Source organism: Athene noctua, chromosome Z (genome assembly GCF_965140245.1).
Source record: "Athene noctua chromosome Z, bAthNoc1.hap1.1, whole genome shotgun sequence".
Lineage (NCBI taxonomy): Eukaryota > Metazoa > Chordata > Aves > Strigiformes > Strigidae > Athene > Athene noctua.
The window spans coordinates 42196462-42215390 of record NC_134077.1 but is presented as its reverse complement, the minus strand read 5'-3'; the positions used below and the strand labels follow the sequence as shown (position 1 = coordinate 42215390).

The following is an 18929-nucleotide window of genomic DNA, read 5'->3' as shown; positions in this document are numbered from 1 at the left end:
CATTCCAGTAGTAGTAGCCAAACCATTTCAGAGTAATATTCTGTCCCAACAGACCGCAACCTTCTCCTTCATGCTGGCTTAGTAGTACCTCAGAAACCTTTGGAAACCTTTGATCAGAACAATATGGTCTCTTCAGACAGGCTGAAAAAAGATCAGTCACTCTTCCTCCTCCTCATCTAGCTGAGAGGGTGAGGCACAGAAGAAGTAGTAGAGCCAGAAGAGGAGAGGTGTGAAAACACTGAGATCTTGATTTGGGTGTGCCTCAGTTGCTGATCTACTTTGGGACTTTCCCTGTTCAGTACATGGCAGCAGGGCTCTACTTGACTTGGCAATCAGAGAACATTAAATGCAAGCTCCCAAGCAAGACAGCTGTGTCATCTCTGCAAAAAAACAGTGCAGATTTCTCCCTGCTTGTGCTGGGGGCAAAGATTTCCCTGCCAAGTCCCCGGAGGGTTCAGGTAAGGCTCAAACTCTGCAGGACCTTATGTCGCAAATATGTTCATGGGACAACTGGACCTTGTCCTTAATTATCTCTCACTTCTCCCTGTGTTTTCAGATACTTTTCTAAAGAAAAATGAGAAATACTACACAGTGATAGATGATGGGGAGGTGGAGGAACCAGGTATAAAGTTTTATGACTAGGTTCTCTGGTAATAAAGAGTAGTACAGTCCAAACACTTCCAGTGTTAATATCTACAACAGATTTGCCTTGACTTGAGATGTCTAAGACTGCCTTTAGACAATTATCCCACAAAAGTATTGGCTTCAAGACATCAATATCTTATCTCAAAGAAATAGCTACTTTGGGGTCTTATATCCACCATTAAACATTTCTCTTTGCCTCCAGGCTACATCTCTACCTCCTCCCTGGGTAAAGTACTAAGTATGAACTATTCCAAGTAAACACTATAAAAGCAGGGCACTTTGGTTCCCCTGTGAGAAAGAATCACAAAGATCAACCAGAAAAAAAAAACCTTAATTCATAAAATGCATTGTTTTCACTGGGGGAAGGTGGAGATATTTTTCACTAGTCCATACTATTTAACTGGATGTTAACATAATGATAATTTCAGTTATAAAAATCTATAATTTAAATTTTATAAATTAAATTTAAACAAGATAATAGCTAATATCTAAAATTGTATGTATTATTATAATAATATAAATATTATCTAAATTATAAAAAGTGCTTCCTAGGTGTGGGTGCAGCTCTTGATAAATATAGGTCACTATCAAACTGGTTTAAGTCACCCAGTTTCCACTTCCCATATAAACATCTGAATCCTTTTCCAGTCCTGAGACTCTCCACCTAAAGTAGAATGTCTTACATGCTCCTGGGGAGCTTTGTGATAATTAGGTGGTGCTCTAAGTAAGTTCCTGCTTTGAAGAAGGCTGTGAGAATCACTTATGTGATGCAGACCCAGCTATTGCATGGGATGGCTCAGAGTGTATCACTTAGCACAGAAGGTCTCACATGGAATCCCTGTGCCCCTTTGGACATGATTACAAAGGGAAGTCGCAGCCATCTAGAGCTGCTCCATTTCAGGACACAGTCCCCCATGCCTGCAGGTGCAGCCTATTCTTGCCACACTCAAGTCCAGCCACCCAATGCAGCTTATCATAACATAGCTCTTTCCATAATGGACTATTTCTTCAGAGTGAGGTGGCTGTTGTGCCTGGTGCAGCAGGAATATGCTAGTCTCACAAATAGGTATGATTACAACTTAAGCATATGAATTCCTGAGGTCTTGATGGTGTTAATTAGTCTTCTTGAGCTTTCTTTTCTCCCTCTGTCTCTCTCCTGATTCCTAGGTCAAAGGCATGCTTCACCTCAAGGGCTGCAGCAGCATCTTGAAACATTTACCTTCTAGTACATGAGGCAGAAACTCCTCTGCTATTGACACTGATCTGACAAGCTTTAGCGTATCATCAGGATGCCCCCATATTTTTTTCTGCCACAAGAAAGCTGATCCTAAATCTATAAATCTTATGGTGGTCTTTACGGACCAAATCCACCTTGGGTGAGTTACCAGGTGGGTATATTTACCAGGGAGAGTTCTTTTTGATAGTATACTGGACATCACCCAGATACAACCACAATGATTTATAAATCTCTTATAATACCATTGTGGAAAATGCTATAGGGGAAACTTGCAGAGAAATGGAAAGCTTAGGGGTGAATGTCCAAGGAAGATCAGGAAAAGAATAAAAAGGAGTCTACCAAAGGCCACAGGAATCCCCAGCCATGCTGGAGATCACAGCATGGGCTATGTGTCTTTCCACGAAAGGAAGGATGTGCCACTTCAGCCCACGAGACAATAGGTGATATAGATCTCTATATTATATATAAAATTTATATATATAAATATTAATTGAAACTTGGGGATAAAGCTCCTGTATCAGTGAGACTATTACAGTAATCAGCAAAAATAATTTGTGCTGGTTGAGCAAGTGTAAGAAAAGAAAATTGGCTGTTTTGATTTTAAAGTTGTGTTTTAAAAGACACTACTAAGCACCTGCAGCAAATTTGTCTTTAGAAATGGAGAACCATTTAGCAGGTAAAATGTACTGAGAAGTTATATCTGGAATTATATAATCAGAGGAATTCAGAAAGAAAGAAACAATAGATGTAGAAGAAAAGTAGAGGTGCACTGTACCCATTAATCTTTCTACAGTGTAGTGATTCACCCTACAGCAAGGGAAATTCCAGTAAGACCTGATCACAGTAAATATGAAGCTAAAATTATATGTCTGCAAGAGCAAATAAGGATGCAGTAATCAAATCTAGCTTCTGTATGTGCAGGAAGAAATGGAAAACTTGATTGGGAACTCTCAGAGATTATCTCTGTAGGCTAACAAGTTTGAATTGTTCACTGAAATTACTTTAATCCTAGAAGTGAGGGCTATTGTCACCCTACAAAATACAGTTACATATGATTGCTAAACCATTCCTGTCTTAGAAACCTACATAGAAGCAAGTGATGATTATACTAACTTCACTCAAGGTGAAGTCCTGATGCAGAACTTTTTGCAACAGGACAGTTTCCTGGAGGATATGCTGGAAGCTAGATTCCCAGAAGTAAAAAATAAGACCCCCACCCCAAGGTAAGATCAACTAGATTTACAGGTATGTTTGTTGTCAGCCTGGCAGATGCTTGTTTAGCTTCCTAGGATAGAGACCTCTTTCCTTCCCCCAAAATTTTGGAAAAATTTTCCCTAAAATACCTCAAAACTTTCAGCTGTCTTTGATCTGCCTCCCTCAAATGCATTTAGACTAAACCCATGTTCCACTAGTCTTTCCTCTTAGTCTACATTTTCTATATGTGTTTATTCTCATGCACTTTCTCTCATTTCTTTCTTTGAGTATGATACTTGACGAGTAGTACCAACAACACAGACAACCTGGATCACTGACTTACAGGTCGTTCCCTATTTACACACTGTGAAGTTAGGCCTATTTTTTTTTTTTTTTCTTCATCAGCATAACATGGTATATCCAGTCCCAAGAAAAAATGCTTATCTGTAGCCGTAGTCTTTGAGTGTCTGTTTCCTGGCCCCATAAGACCCTGCTGTTGATTCTACTGCAACAGTTCCAGGACTATGGGCTCTTCTCATTGACTGAGGTACTTGACTGGTACTCACTTCCTTCACTGCATGCAGTCAAGACACTCAGTTGCTTTACAGACAGTTTCTGAGAGGAAGCCTAGCCTGAAATGCAAACAGGCAGGATCAACACTCCCATATTAGTCACTTGTGTGGACCTGTTGTTCCTCCTTCTTTCCTTCCCTCCCTCTTTTGTTGTCTGATGTAATAGAAGTAACTTTGTTGACCGAAAAAGATACATATACAGTCAATCAAGAGATTCCCAGATGACATTACACCTGATGATCTGCCTGCTCCTTCATTTGTAACTGTTCATTCCATCTCAGAAGTGCTATCTGAGGTGTCCTCTTGTCTACATGACCTGGTGAAACATACTATAAACTGTATGACTGTTTGCACTCCACCTGCTCTCTCAAGGGAGATCTGATCAGGATTTTGTTCTGTGAAACAAGTGTTTTAAAGGGGAGAACTAAATATTTTAATAAGTCTCTGTTGAGAGTTCTTATCTCTTAACTCATACCCTTCTTAGGTAATGCAACCCTAACAACCAACACCTCAAATTTCAGTCAGGATCCACAGAAATGTTAGTGATCAGTGAATGAGAAGTGACTGGTAACTGTATCATACTGTATAAATATACAGTGTATAATACATGGCACAGTTTGTCTATCACAACATGTATACAGTAGAAAAAATCCAAATCTTAAATATATATGAAGGTGATATGCTTGAGTTGGAAGACAAATGAACCTCCTTCTTTTCCTGGATAATCTTAAGAAATAAAATCTGTCTGCTGATTTTACACTCCCATCCCACTCCCCCACCCCCCCCCCCCCAAAAAAAAAAAATAGAGAGAAAAATGACAATTCTGGAAATCAGCAAAGCTCTAGTTTGGTTTTGGTCAGCAGTGGATGGTCAATATCCAAGTCAGAGTGGCTACCTTCCCCCTGCTTGGACGAACCAGAGCCAGAGCTAATCATATACAGAAAACTACTTGGAGCAGCAAGTGGACCATGAATTACACAGTGTCCTATAATCAGTATTGTGACTTGCAAAACATGTGGAGGATTGAAGGTACATATGGGACAACACAGATAACAACGCAGCAGATAAATGTGAGCAGGTTGGATACATACAGCTGCATCCACGTGGTTAACATGGTTTCTAAAGCTGTCAGGTTCATGCATCGGTCTTGCAGCTAGCTGCTGGAAAAAGAAGTCATGACCCTGAAGAGATGTGAACCAAGCACACCTTATACGAAGCATTCTGCCAGGTTTCATTGTAGTATCATTGCATCTTGCACCTCAGTTTCATATCAACTCAGATTAAAAGAAAAAAAGGGAAAGGACATCATGTACTGCACTCTAGTATCAATAGCAAGAAGCCCGTTTGCTTAAAAAACCCTACCTCTGCAATTTAGTAGCAGCACATGCTGGTAATTCAAGAACAAATGTTTTGAGTTCTTCCAAGTGCCCATCACCTCCTCCTGTAGCCTGCTCCGCTTCCCAGTATTTACTTCTGATTCTTCATCTCTGCTTTTGATTTTGTACATGTTGTCTGGGAGTGTATCTGAAATTGAATTGCTGAAATTTTACTGGTGATGTTAGTGGTTTCTACATATGTAGGCAATCAAAAATCTCACCAATGTTCTGTATATATGTAATCTGGTATGTTAGCACCCAGACGATAACTTATGATCATAAGAACTGCACCAGTCAGGAAGGGAACTTCCTCCTCAGGTTTAATGCAGTAACTACAGCCCAGAGTCAAAGGAACAATACATTGACTTGCACAGTGCAGTAGGTTTCCTCTTACTAGAGCAAGCTTCAAGTTCTGAGAATGGAACATCCCAGATGCAGAGCTCCTGGGAACTGAGTGTGGGTTTTGGTTTTGCTTCTCCCTTATGCCCCCTGCTCCCAGTGTAAATCTCATCATTTAACAGTAAGGATATGGGTGAGGCTTTTTGTGTTTATAAAACTAAACACTGAATGGATCTAAGCTATGTTTATGTAAATAGTTAGTGGTAACAAACACACTTATTTCTTGAGTCACCTGCTTATTTCCACTTTTCTATCCAATGCTCATCTCTGAAGCACAAAGAGATCTCTGGTGAGGAAGAATATGTAACCAGGAGTTTCAAATTGCTAGTTAACAGTTGCTGACATTCTCTGCCAAAAGCCTTAATCTTTCACTTACCAGTGGGAATATTTGTAAGCCTAGAGTTACATTAAGTGGTTATTATTTGCTAAAATAGTGTCTCTCATCTTTTCCAAATGACTGCTGAATCAGTTTGTCTTGTAGAGTGAGAGGATTTGGCTAGAGGGCTTAATGAACCTGATTTATTTGAGTTTGACGCTAGAGAGAAAACCAGGGATTTTTTTGATATGGGAAATGAAGGAATTTGAAAACCAAGTAACAGTGAGGATTGAAGAGCTTAGGTGGGTTGGAATGACTGATATAGTTAAATACCTGTCTCTTGGGTTTAAATTTCTCCAGGTTTTATGGTATCCTTCAATTATTAAAAAATGCTGAAGATTGGAATAGGGATAAAACTGTTTAGTTAGAGGCCAAGACAGCATGCCTTGTCAATTCTATAGCAGGGACAACAAGGAGAAAGATATTAACTCCCCAAAACCTAAAGATTAAAGATTATTGAAAGAAATTACTTACTGCTTTACTTACTACTCTTACAGCTTTAAAGAAGCTGCATAACAGCTACAGAGGTAAAAACTGTTATGGATTACACTTAAACTAAAGTAAATCAATAACAAAACATTGATAAATACTTCATTATGTTCCTGAATTTGTGGGGCAGTGAACCTCCAAGTTGCCTCTGATCTACAACTCCCCAGCATAAGATTTGTATGACAGACCATACTTCCCCATTTGTCATAGTGTTTCTGGGAGAGTGTGGGTTCCAAGACTGGTTTGTGTCAACAAACTGCATCACTGGGTTTCTACATATTAGAGCAAAGCATCTGGATGGTGAAAGCAGATGTTGTTAAAGCTGCTTTCCTGAGGGAAGGCAAGGTATCTCTCTGTTTTGAAAAGAAATTGCTGGTCTTGTGCAGAGGAATAAAGGTCTATTGGGGCAGCTAACTGGGAAAATTGTGGCAAAGAAACACAAACTTTGCAAGCCCCAAACCTAGGATGCAAAATGAGGGAAAAAGTAGTTAGTCAAGACAGGACTGACTGGAGGTTATATCAGATATGTCACAAGTATTTGCAAAGACAAAGAGTATGAACTGCTTTGTCTACTAAAATCATAGCAGGAAGAGCAAGGTTAGAAACTGGAAAATACTTTCTAACAATCACACCAACAAAGCAAGGCTAGGTTGTCAAATCTACTTGAAAGACTCAGAGAATGGACACTGTAATTCTTCACGACACACCTATCAAAAACTGACACAGTAGAGATACCACTGATTGAATCCCTTGGTAAATCAAATAACCTTTCACGGCCCTACCTCATCCTCCTAGCAAATGGCTGGGGAAAGGGTGAGGAAGTGAGCTTCTAAGGCTAGCATCGCTGGCAAAGCACATGAAGGGACTTAATGGTAGGACCATTTAGCAAACAGTTCTTCACATTGAGCCATCTGGAGCTGCATGACACAGCATGCATTGGCTACACAAAACATACCTTTCATCTGCTTCAGCTGTTTCATTGATGAAGCAACAGCTGTTCTTCAGTCAGTTTCTCCAGTTGACTGGCCTGCTGACTATGCAGCTGTGTCCACAAGGGATGCTAAATCATATCTTCTCCAGTATAGGATGATTAATAGATTACATCTCTGAAATCAGAATTTACTTGTGGTAAAAGTGACATTCATAAGATTGGCTCCCAGTAGTTCCTGAACAAGAATGCAGTTATGATTCAGTCATCATAGGGATCAACATCAGGATGTTCACACAGAATCTACATTGTAAGAATGGCAGTCTTTGATCTTGTGATAAATAGCAGAAGCAAGACAGACTGTTCTAACTGATCCTCCTTTGAGCAGGGAGACTGTCCTGGGCAATCTCTAAAGGTTCCTTCCAACCTCATCTACTGTGCAATACGCTCATAAAATGCTGTGCACCATCTCTTAATTGTTAAGGGTCTTCTCTGGTCATTAGCAGGAGAATGGAGGCTTATGGGGCTGGAAACACCACAAAGTCAGTCAGAAATGTCAGTGGTGTCTCCCTAAGACTTTAAAACCTATTCTATTGCCAAAATATTATGACTGACAATGCTAGAACAGCACTTGTATATAATTCTGGTTTTATTAAAAACCTGAAGCATAGTGACATTGTCTAAGCATTTCTGTAAACCTACATGGTCTGCAAGTTTGTAAAATAAATCTGGATATACTTGAATGAACAAGAACTTGCATCTTGCATCTTGAGGAACTGAAACTTTAAATTAAATGAGTGCTAACTTTTCAGAAGTTGGTGATGAGGACTGTTTTATACTCAGTGCAAAGTTTCAAGTGCAGACTAATGTAATACAACGCAGGCCTGTAACATACATGCGTTTTAAGGGGATGTGGTACATATGTGTGTGTGGATATCCAGAAAAGAAAACTAGAGGCGTAAGAGGAAAAAGTGTAAAAAAGGAGATGTCAAAACACAGGATTTTACATATATATCTATATGTATATAAATGTATGTATAGCATATGTTCTGAAGTGATCATTTTGTGCTGCTAATGCCTGAATCTTATAGATCCTTCCCATAAGAATAGGTTACTCACATAATTAGTGCATGGTACATTCATCTAGAAGCCAAAAGCTGGTGAAAGTTTGGGTTTAGTTTTAGGCTGCAAGATGTTTAGAGTCCTGCTCTGAGATCTTTGGTTATGACCACAGTGTTTTCTTGCTACCTGCCATTTGAACCTGAATGAAGAAATTTAAATGAATCCACTGCTGACTGAAGATTTATGACTAAGAAGGGCTGAATGTGAAAGATGGTGATTAGAAATGCTCTGAGTTTTCAGTTGTAACTAACAGGTACTAGGAGTGGCAGTAATTGTTGAGGGCCTACTGGGAGCTAGTAGCAGCCAAGGTGAGAGATGAAGCATGGAGATAGCAGTCAACAGTTCACTGACAAAGTTTAGTCACCCAGATCAGCCTATTCACACGTGATCTAAAAGGCAATGATGAACTTTTAGAAAGTTGCTCGGTCTTCCCAAGATGATTCAGCTATTTTAGATACTCTTTCTTCTGTTAATCTAGATTTTCCTGGACAATTTTGATTTCTCTGCTTGACAGTTAATCCCAGAAATACAAAAACATTTAGGGAAGGGACATCAAGAGGTCTCTAGCACAAGCTCTTCCTTAAAGCAGGGCTTTGTCCAGCCTGGTCTTGAAAACCTCCAAAGATGCACAATGCACCTCTCTAGGAAAGCTCTTCCAAAGTTTAACTATCCTCATAGTGATATTTTTAATCCTTTCTGTCCCATCAGAATCTTCCCTGGTTCACTTTATGATCACTGTCTTTCATTCTCCTGCCATTTGCCTCACTAAAGAGTCTGGCTCCGCTTTTTCTAGGTGACACCCTTGTAGGTGTTGAAGGCATCTCTTCTCCAGGCTGAACTATTCCACTTCCTTCAGCTTCTCCTTGCAGGATGTGTTTGTTCTTCAGACCCACTACCATCTTGGTGGCCTCCTGTTGGACTTGATCAAGTTTATTAGTATCTTTCTCATATTGAACCAAAACTGGACACACTATGCTAGACTCATTCTAACAAGTTGTTTCTGCACATCATACCACATAAAGAGGAACAGTCATGTCCCCCAATGTACTAGCCTGTTAATACATCCCAAGATACTGTTAATTCTCATCAGTGCCAGGGCACACTGGTGACTCACGTTTAGCAAGAATTCACAAATTGTTTTCTACAGATACAGTTTCCAGCTAGTTGGTCACACCCCAGCCTGTACTGTTGCAGGAAGTTAAGTCTGCTTCAGGACGTTCTACTTCCTGAATTTTATTCCAACTGCCTGCTTAGGTCTCTCCTAATGACAGCCCTGTCCTCAAGCACATAGACTTCACTCCCAGTTTGGTATTGTCCACAGACTTATTTCTGCATGTCCAAGTCATTGACAAAGATATTAAACAGGTCCCAGGAATATTGTTGAAGAACTTCATGCTGTTACTAGTATTCAGACAGAATATGACCCATTAACCAGTACTCTTTCAGACCAATAATGCAGCCAATATTTCATCCATCCAGTAGTTCATCTATCCAGGCCATAATGTCCTAGTGTGGGAGAATAATATTATGGGAGACTGCATCAAAAGCATTGCTAAAGTCTAAATACACAACATCCACCACATTTCTCACATCCACAAAACCAGGCATTTAATCACAGAAGAAGATCAGGTTGGTCCACCCTGATTTACCTTTAGTAAGACATGTTCTTCTTCATGTGTTCAGAAATGTCATGGATGGATTTGCTCCATGATTCTTTCAGGGACCAAGTTTCTTTCTTGATGTTTCCAAAGATGGGTGAAATATTTACCATTCTCCAGTAGTAGGGGACTTACCTGCTCACCATGATCTTGCAAAAGTAATAGAGAGGGAGCAGCCTTGCAATGGTATCAACAGGCTCTCTCAGCACCCTCTGATGCAATCAGTCTAGCACATAGGCCTACAGGATCAATATAGATCTAATGCTCTGAAAAGGAACCAAGCAACTACTGGAAACACTAGTTCTCAAATTGCTGTTTGTAACCACTGTAGTATGATCAGTCTTAAACTAAACTAATTTTGTCATATATTTGCCTACTTTGTGCTTTACTGTTCATGAAAATATCCTGTTTTGTTGGGTTTCTAGACATTTCCCTGTTTATACCATTACCATTAATGTGTTCCTGCTGACCAATACCTTTTCACTGTTAGAAGTCCTAAAGGACTTCTTTTACCTGAGATGTTTTGGGTTTTATTGTTTGTGATTTTTTTTTTTTCCTGTCAAGAAGTCTCAAATAGATTCTCTTCCATGAATTGTTTTAGCTAGGAAATACATGCTTCCACAAGGTAGAGCTTCAATCTACCTGCGTTCACACTATGCTTATTTGTATGAAAACTGTGAGGACTAACACATGTAAAGGTAACAGAAGAAATCCTTTAAATGCTATTTGCAGTTACCTGTGAATCATTCTCTGAAAATCTGTAGTTTGATCACCACTCACTGACTGCAATGTTAACAAAGGGTTTCATTCCTCTCCTAGTATCAAGTGTTGCCATTCAGACAAGGCACTCATATCTACTCAGTTATGATCTTAGATACTCTAGTCACTGGCTAAGCTTGTATTTTAGAAATATCACTTACAGGTTAACACTCTTTAATGGCATTGCCAAAGGCATTAGAATTGATGTTCGGGTAATGAGGTTGAATAAAGACCAAACAATTGCTGTGGCTCTCTGAGGGTCACAACAGTCTTGTCACAAGGGGTATATTAAAATAAATTAATTGTTTGAGTAGGCATGGCCACATCACTTTGCTTCAGGTACCATCTTCTAAAAAACATCTATAATAAGAGAAAAACAAAACTCATAGACTCTGGATTGAATGGTTTTCCTGACCTGCAGTGTTTGGCTCTGGAAACATGAGGAACAGAAAAAAAACAAAGCAGGCATCCGGTTTATAATTTCATGCACACTCTTATAATTTGTTACTTTTGCTTCTGGCTACTCGAACCCCAATTCCAGAAGTTAGGCAGGAGGCCTCATTACTTCCTCTGTAAGCAGAGGCCCACACAAAGTAATTTGTGGTTAAATTGAAAATAGCATTTAAATTTCTGGTGGACAAGATGCATCTATTTAACTTCAAGGGTTGTGTAGTTAATCAGAGCAAATCTACAGTGCTGGCATATTTCCTATTAATACAGGCTTAGCTTCTGCATAACATAGCTCCTAGAACCAAGCACAGACCCTGACATCCTGCTACACAATGAAGGCTCAGTAGTCTGTTGGACAAGGAGGAAAACATCTTGTAGGACTGTGCCATGTCAAGACAGACCATTTCAAGGTGCATTCTTAGACTAAGCAGAAGACGGTCTTGTCGCTCATTCTTGGTTGGCAGGCAGGAAAGAAAGAGGGAAACATGCAGGTATTTTAAAGCATTAAATTAAAAATATATGCATAATTGGGAACATAAAGCTTGCTCTGGTGAGAGTTTGGACAGTTGAACTTGTCTTTGCAACCTTGGCATTCAGGCACTTAAGAGTAAAATTGAAATTGGCATGGGTTTCCTAAGCTTTAAGTATGCTCCTTGAGCTAAGGCCTCATACCTTTCAACTTTCAGAAGCCACAATCTTCTTGATTTCATCAGTTGGGGTGTTCGAGTCACCTGCAGTTTGTCATCAAGTTGTGTGTCTTGCCACCAGCTCTCCCAGCTCCTATTCAAGTTACACGTTCATCCGTTAAAAAGACACCTATGTGCTTTTGAAGAAAACCTTGAGACATGAGCCACCTTAGAGCAATGAAAAGCCATACCCTACCCTGTCGAAAAGTAAATCACCGTCATTAGCCTCACCCCGCTCACAAGTTCAACTGATTTTTCAAGGCTAGGCATCCCGGGGACCCGGACACCCTCCCTCCGACCCTCGGGGCAGGCTCCCGCGGCGGCCAGAGGCTGCTGGCAGGTGGCACAGAGGACCCCACGGCGGTGCCCCCACGGCGGTGCCCCCACGGCGGTGCCCCCACGGCGGTGCCCCCACGGCGGTGCCCCCACGGCCGACACCGCTCCCCAAGGCCCGAGCGCCCGGCGAGAGCTGAGGGAGCGCCTGTGGGCCTGCCCCGCTCCCCGGGGGAGGAGGAGACTGGAGCCGTGCCCAGCTGAGCGCCACGCGCGCATGCGCCTTGAGCGCGGCGCCCCCACTCGGCTCTCCTCGGGCCGCGCTCGGCTATTTCCGTCTCTTTGTTTTAAACTCCGGGGCGAGCCTTTTAATTTTATCCCCCCCCCCCCCCCCCTTCCTCTCGCTCCCTCCCTCCCTCCCTCCCTCCCTCATTTTTTTTGTTTATTTAATTTTTCGGTGGGGGAGGGGAAGAGGGGCTGGTGTTTTCCTCTGTCTCGCGTTACCACGCTCGCGTCCTCTGCTTTCTTACTGCAGTGGCACCCGGGGAAGGACGGGCCGGAGAGCGAAGGATCGGTGGCGGGGACGAAAACCCCCCGCCAGCCCCGAGGCGACCTCGCCCCTCCCCTGTCAACGGACACGGCGCCGCCCCTCCCCCGTCAGGTCAGTCCGGGGCCGCGGCGTTGCGTGGGATGGGGTGGCGTGGAGGCCCGCCGGTGGCTTGCCGGTGGCGGGGCCGAGGTCCCGGCTCTCCCCCGCCCCGCGGTAGGGCCGCGAGCCGTTTGAGGCCAGGCGAGGGTCTTGGGGGCGGGGCGGGCCTGCCTGAGGTGTTTGCAGTGGGGGACTGTGGGGGCCCTCCCGGCACGGGTGTGCGGTGCGGGGGTCTTCTCCTCTCCAAGGGGTGGGGGTCTGTGGAGGAGCGGGCCCTCTGCTCCCTAGGTGTCCGGGGTTTGGGCGGAGGAGGGCTGTGCTTGAACTTTCCCTGCTGCAGTAAGCACGCTGTATTCTCGGGTAGGAGGGTGTGTGTGTGTTGACAGGAGAGGTTGGGTTTTGTGGAGGGTTCTCCTCCCCAGACACCCCTCCGCCGGCAGGGAACCTCATGTGGGCTGTCTCTGTCTTTTTCTCTGTCTGGACAGCTCCCCCTTGTCCCAGGGGAAGGTGGATTTTGTATTCTGGGAGAAAGGAAACCCTGACAACCCCCCAACTCCACCCTTTCCTACCTGCGAGCAGCGTTGCCTGTTGTGTGAAGGGGCCTGGGACAGCTTGCGGGCAAGGCGGTGCTGCCTGGGGAGGCGGGGTGGATGGAGCTGTCCCGAGTTGTCCCGGCGTGCTTCCTCCCCTTCAGGGGTGGGTTTTCAGGACTCAAAAACCCCATGGCTTTGGGAGAAAGGGTTGCTTTGAGGGATGGGGTGGCGGTTGGTAGTGGTGGAGATACCGCACCTCAGCCGTGCAGGTGTATGTTCTAAGTGCTGTGTATCTAAGTGGCATATGGGATTTTAAAGTCTTGTGAGACAGGAAATGAAGTGGTACTCATAGGTAAAATACCGAATGCTTGTGGTTTGAGTTGTTTTAAGGTCTAAGGATATACTCGCACACACACATATTTGATACTACAAAATTCTGATTACTTTCTCATCCACCGAGTTGTGATACTGTTAGATTTGGTCTCTTAAGTTGGTCTGGTTTAGTCTGAAAATATCAGGTATTTCTTCAGTGTCCTCTGTGGAAAGTTTAGCATGGCCAGAAGTTAATAAGGCTTATAGGAAGTTTTAGTATTATGGTTTATGAAGTACTTGGATGTTCTTTTGTTACTTCACAGGTTTGTGATTTTTTTTTTTTTTTTTTTTTTTGAGTGTTGCAAACCTATCACTCTATGCAGGCTTTGTGTCCAGTCAGTTTAGCTGTTTCCTGCCTTCTGTGTGACAGGTGTGCCTCTGAGAAACCAGTTCAAGAAATTCTGTTTTACTATTTGTATATGCTCTGGAACATTCTTCTGAAAATAGATTGTTTGATATTTTTGAAAATAATCTTACATAATTGACTTTAATAGTTTCACAGATGAGTTAAGTTTGTGTTTGAATCAAAAACAACCAACCATCTGAGATCAATCTTATGTTTAAGGAGCATCCCATGTATATATCTTCCATTGTAAACTGGTTTTCTTTATACAGCATGAACTATTAGGCATATGCTGAATTTTTTGTTACGAGTCTTTTTAGTACTATATAGTTTGCTTTCAAAACATATTATTGATGTTGTTGGGTAGGATACTTGTGAGTTTTATGTTTGTTCTTTTAGTGGAAGGTCAGATGAGAATCTGAACTGTGGTACTTGTGTCTTGTAAAGGTGCTCTGCAATTCATAAAATTCTCTGATTGGTAACAGGGTAAGTAGAAATGGAAACCTTGTACTCTTTCAGTAGCTTTATGATTTCAATTTAAATTGTACGTATTTTATAATGTGTTTAAGAGAATACAGAACCTGTGCAGAACTGAAAGTACTTGGTAAGATCATGTAGGATTCATTAGAAAAGGGTCACACAGGTTTCTAGAGAGATGTGTAGAGGTACTGCAACAGAAAGCTTGAAAATTAATATGTTTTAAAGCATTTTGTAAACCACTTTTTGAGGAAAATTGGCTTAATTTCTTTATGTGGGCCAACCTAGCCAGCTTGATCTTGTTACTCTTTTGTCACCGTAGAAAATCAAGACTGAACACTTGTAAATGTTGTATTAAAGTTGGCTTAGAGTTTGTAACTGTGCTAGCCTAATACTAATGCCTAGAATGGCAGACATTAATTACCATCCTATGAAAGACTTCTGCTACTAAGAGACTATAAAGTACAGCTTCTAGTAGCTGCAGCTGCCCAACCTACACTTACTTTATCCGACTATCTACATGATTTAGAAGAGGTCATCTCTAAGCTTTATATTTGAGATATAAGTAAGCTTTCTTGCCAAGAACCATTCTACATTTGCTTTAATAGCTTCCATTTCCTTTTTCCCATATGAGTGTTTAACCCAGGTGGCCTTTTTAGCTTTTGTCAGGTAATGATCTCACAGGACTGAAATAATTCCAGATTAAATTCCTGAACTCTGAGAAATTCTGAAAAGTAGAAGCATTTCCATTGAAGCTCTAAGCTAGGTACAACCTACAAAGAGGATGTGGACATGATGTTTTGGAAAGCATGCATGTTGGTAGTGTTTCACTTTTTAGCTAATGTTTTAAGAGATTATGTTAGCTTACAAGAAAGTGTAATGAGATACTGTATGTTGTAAAAATAAATATTTTCTCTATTTTTTGTTTTGAAACTATTGGCCAATTGGTACATATGTGGAAGTAGAGTTACTAAATGGAAGCTTGTATTGATAATGGTGTATTCCTTGCACCTACCTTTTTAAAAAGCATGCTTGCTGTATTAGACTGTAAATTTAGCTAGTAAGTCATAAGTGCAATGAAAGGAAAGAGAGAAAGGTGTTATTCTGCATTAAAAGCAATCTTTGCTATTGTGATATGTAACATAGTTTCATTGCAAACTGAAGACGGTGTAAACAGTGGTTTGTTCTATAATTGCTCTAAAAAGCCAAGAAAAAACTTCCTGCTCTTACCTGAATTAGTTTTTCTCAAGTTAATTTTAGCTGAGAAAAAGTTCATCTATATTTAAATCAACAGACTATGAAAAATGAAATATTCAGTGAGGTGAGAAGTAGTGAGATTGAAAGCCTTATTTGCTATTGAAAATTTGATTGCTACTGCAGAGACCTGAAGTCTTGCAGTCATATTGCCAGCATTGTAGGAAGGAATAAACATCAGTGAGTTGATCAATGATACCATTTTCCCTTTTTTATTTTTTATTATTTTTTTCTTAATCAGAAACAGGACTTTATATTAGGAATCTTCATATACTATACATAGGAACTTAAGGATCTTTTTATTCCTCTGTCAAACACATCGTGTATTACTCAGAGGCAGGGGGTAGTACAGATCATTCAAAAGAAGGGGGAATGACAAAGTATGGTGAGCTTGAGTTACTTGGGTTTTGTGCCAAAAGATGACTGCTCACACAGTTATGACTGCTGCTTTTCCAAATCACAAGTTGACGGAGCCAGTGGGGGAAATTGTTGAGCGGCTGGGGGCGGGGAGAACTGGAGGTAATTGAGGTGTGTGTGTGGGTGTTCCTACAATGCAGGGTAAGATCGTAAGGGAGGAATATACAAGTGTAAAGAAAATCAGGCTTTTTTGTTGTTTTGCTGCTGGTGGGAAAACTTATTCAAACTAACTCTACTATTATTTTCTATTTCTCTGCAAAGTAGCAAGGAGACTTCTTATTATCCATATAGACATATATTTAGTTTGACATTAACAGATAACTTATTTTTTATTCTGACCTTGTGACTGACAATAACTTAGAACTTTGTCTACATTAAAAGGGCTTGTCTCGGTGGCAATAAGAATCCTTCTTGTGTGAGGCTATCCTTATTGTTGGAAACTGAGGATAGTTTTGCTTTGTCAATAGCATAAGGTAGGAAGCATTCTGTATATGTTGTGTGTGGGCGAGAATGTGCTGTGGAGTATTTGCTTAATTAAGAAAGTTATTTTTTCCGCTTGCCAGAATGAGTATCATGTTATTTGCTGACTTGCAAATGCCTGTCTTGTCAAGTTCTTCAGTTTTAGTTAAGAACTTTCTCTTTACTCTCTGCATAACCAGACAGTCAGTGTATGTATCTTTAGTTGACTATTGTATACTCATTGTGATGTTACTGGATATTATGCAAATCTTGTGTAACTTATGCATGGTCTTACGCTGGAACAGGTTATCTCTGCTGTCTTCTCCTGCAATGTGCACATAAACATTAATGTAATGTTTATAACCATAAACACCATTTTTGAGTGACAATATGTAAGCATTGCCAGTGCAGTGTTTGCTGATTTTTCAGGTAATGTGTTCTGCCCTATGGCTTTCTAGTTTGTCACCTGAAAGAACAACCTGAAAGGTACAGTACAGCTGGCTAACTTATATATTCTTTGTTTATGAATGCTTGTCTCCGACATTTCTTGTTGTATCTGAACTATTAGTTTGAGTTCACAGATTGACGTAATAAGAGACATGGGTCTGTTGATTATGAAGGACATTGCCACTGCTCAATACAATAAAAATAAACACTTTGTCTAGTAAGTGAAGAGAAATTTGGCGCTTTTTTTAATGCAGTGGCATGCTTTGTTCATTCAGAGTGACTTTTAACAAAAACATAAAGACATTTGGAAGTTAAAGTTATGTGTAGGGGGTAAGGTCAAAATGAACTGGGATCTTAACTCCTGTGTTTCAGATCATTGTATTTCATACTGTTCCATTGTGATAATAACTGGGTTTTGTTTTGCTTATATTTTTTTTCCTAAAATATCAAGTATGTTCTAGACTTTGATCTTGATTTGAGGATTCAAAATAGGCAAGAGGTAAGATAATTTTTATGTACTTAAGTACCTAATCATGCACACTGCTGAAATACATATTCCCGTTTCTAATTATTTATATTTCAAACTCTTAACTTTTGTTAAATCTGTGTCTGTTAAAGATATTTCTAATACTATTTCCTTACTTTAAGAGAATGCTAGCACACTGTAATCAAATAATTCTTGAAATGCTTTTCTTTCCATCTTTGAATTATTCCTTTCTTTTCTCTTGGGAACCCCAAACCAGTGTACAGTGTTTGATTGCTTCTGTCTGTACTTATGAAAGGCTCTCAGTTGTGGTGTTAACAGCAAGTGATTCTCATAGTCTTTCTTTCTCTAGCATTATACTAGTTGGTTGTTTACTGAGTATTTTTCAACCTTTACTGAGTCTTTTTCAGGGAAAAGCAAGCATAACACCACCACTTGTTAAATGCTCCCTTAGAATTTCTTATACACAAATGCAAGTTCTTCTTGGCCTGTGCAATAGTCTGCATTTGTGGAAAAGTTATTTTGTGTTAGTGTGGAAACAGTGTAGTAAAAAAATAAACTCTGTGAATGAAATACATCAAGTTTAGAGATAAACATTTACCTTTTTTAGGAACAGTTCCATGGATTTATTTCATTTGTTGAATGAAGTAGGTAACTAGACTGCCTTTTCCTGTAGCAGTTTCCCAAGTCTGATTGCAAAGTAGCCTTGCATCTTAAATCAATTTATGCTTTAAGATCATGCTTTTTGTATTGAGTTGCCATAAGATGATGATTAATTCACAGGTGTTTACTTAAAATCTTGGTAAAAGAAAGTTCTTTGACCTATGCTTATTCTGTTCTCGGACAAATTGCAGAGATGCCCAATTTTTTTTTTTCCCCCTGGAAAATCCATATATGTGTTTTCCTTCCTAACCCTCTTTTCCCAGTGTGTTTGAATTTGGTAAATTGGCATTACCTTACCTGAATCTGTACTTTTAAATCCTGAAGTTCATTGCTACAACCTATATCTGTTTCTGCAGTGAAATATAAAATCTAGACTGTTTGAAATGTTGTAATACGTATTTTTCCAAAAGTTTCAATCTAACTATTATTGAGGAGTTTGATTGAAAGGTGTTTCTTAATATTCTTTATCTTTGTTAATAGTGGCATTATGCTTGGTGGCACCAGAATAAGTAATTTATTTGCATGCTAATTTATTAATCTTATGTGTCAAATCTTCTATTTCTTGACTGACCAGAATGAGGTGGAAAATCTTCCCAAGATTAGGTCATTCTGTAACCATTTCAGAAAACACTTGTATTTATATTCATAAAATGCTTCATTAATACTT

General features: G+C 40.3%; 1 protein-coding gene across 2 annotated transcripts in view; it reads left to right on the top strand.

The window, feature by feature from the left end:
- Positions 1-12706: 12706 nt before the first annotated feature.
- Positions 12707-18929, top strand: part of PCGF3 (polycomb group ring finger 3) — a 72459-nt gene continuing 66236 nt past the window's right edge. Inside the window, exon 1 of one of the 2 annotated variants that reach the window (XM_074931394.1) lies at positions 12707-12825. The gene's annotated coding sequence lies outside the window, so the exon portion shown is untranslated. The remainder of the gene's footprint in view (positions 12826-18929) is intronic. The other variant, XM_074931396.1, reaches the window with a different exon arrangement.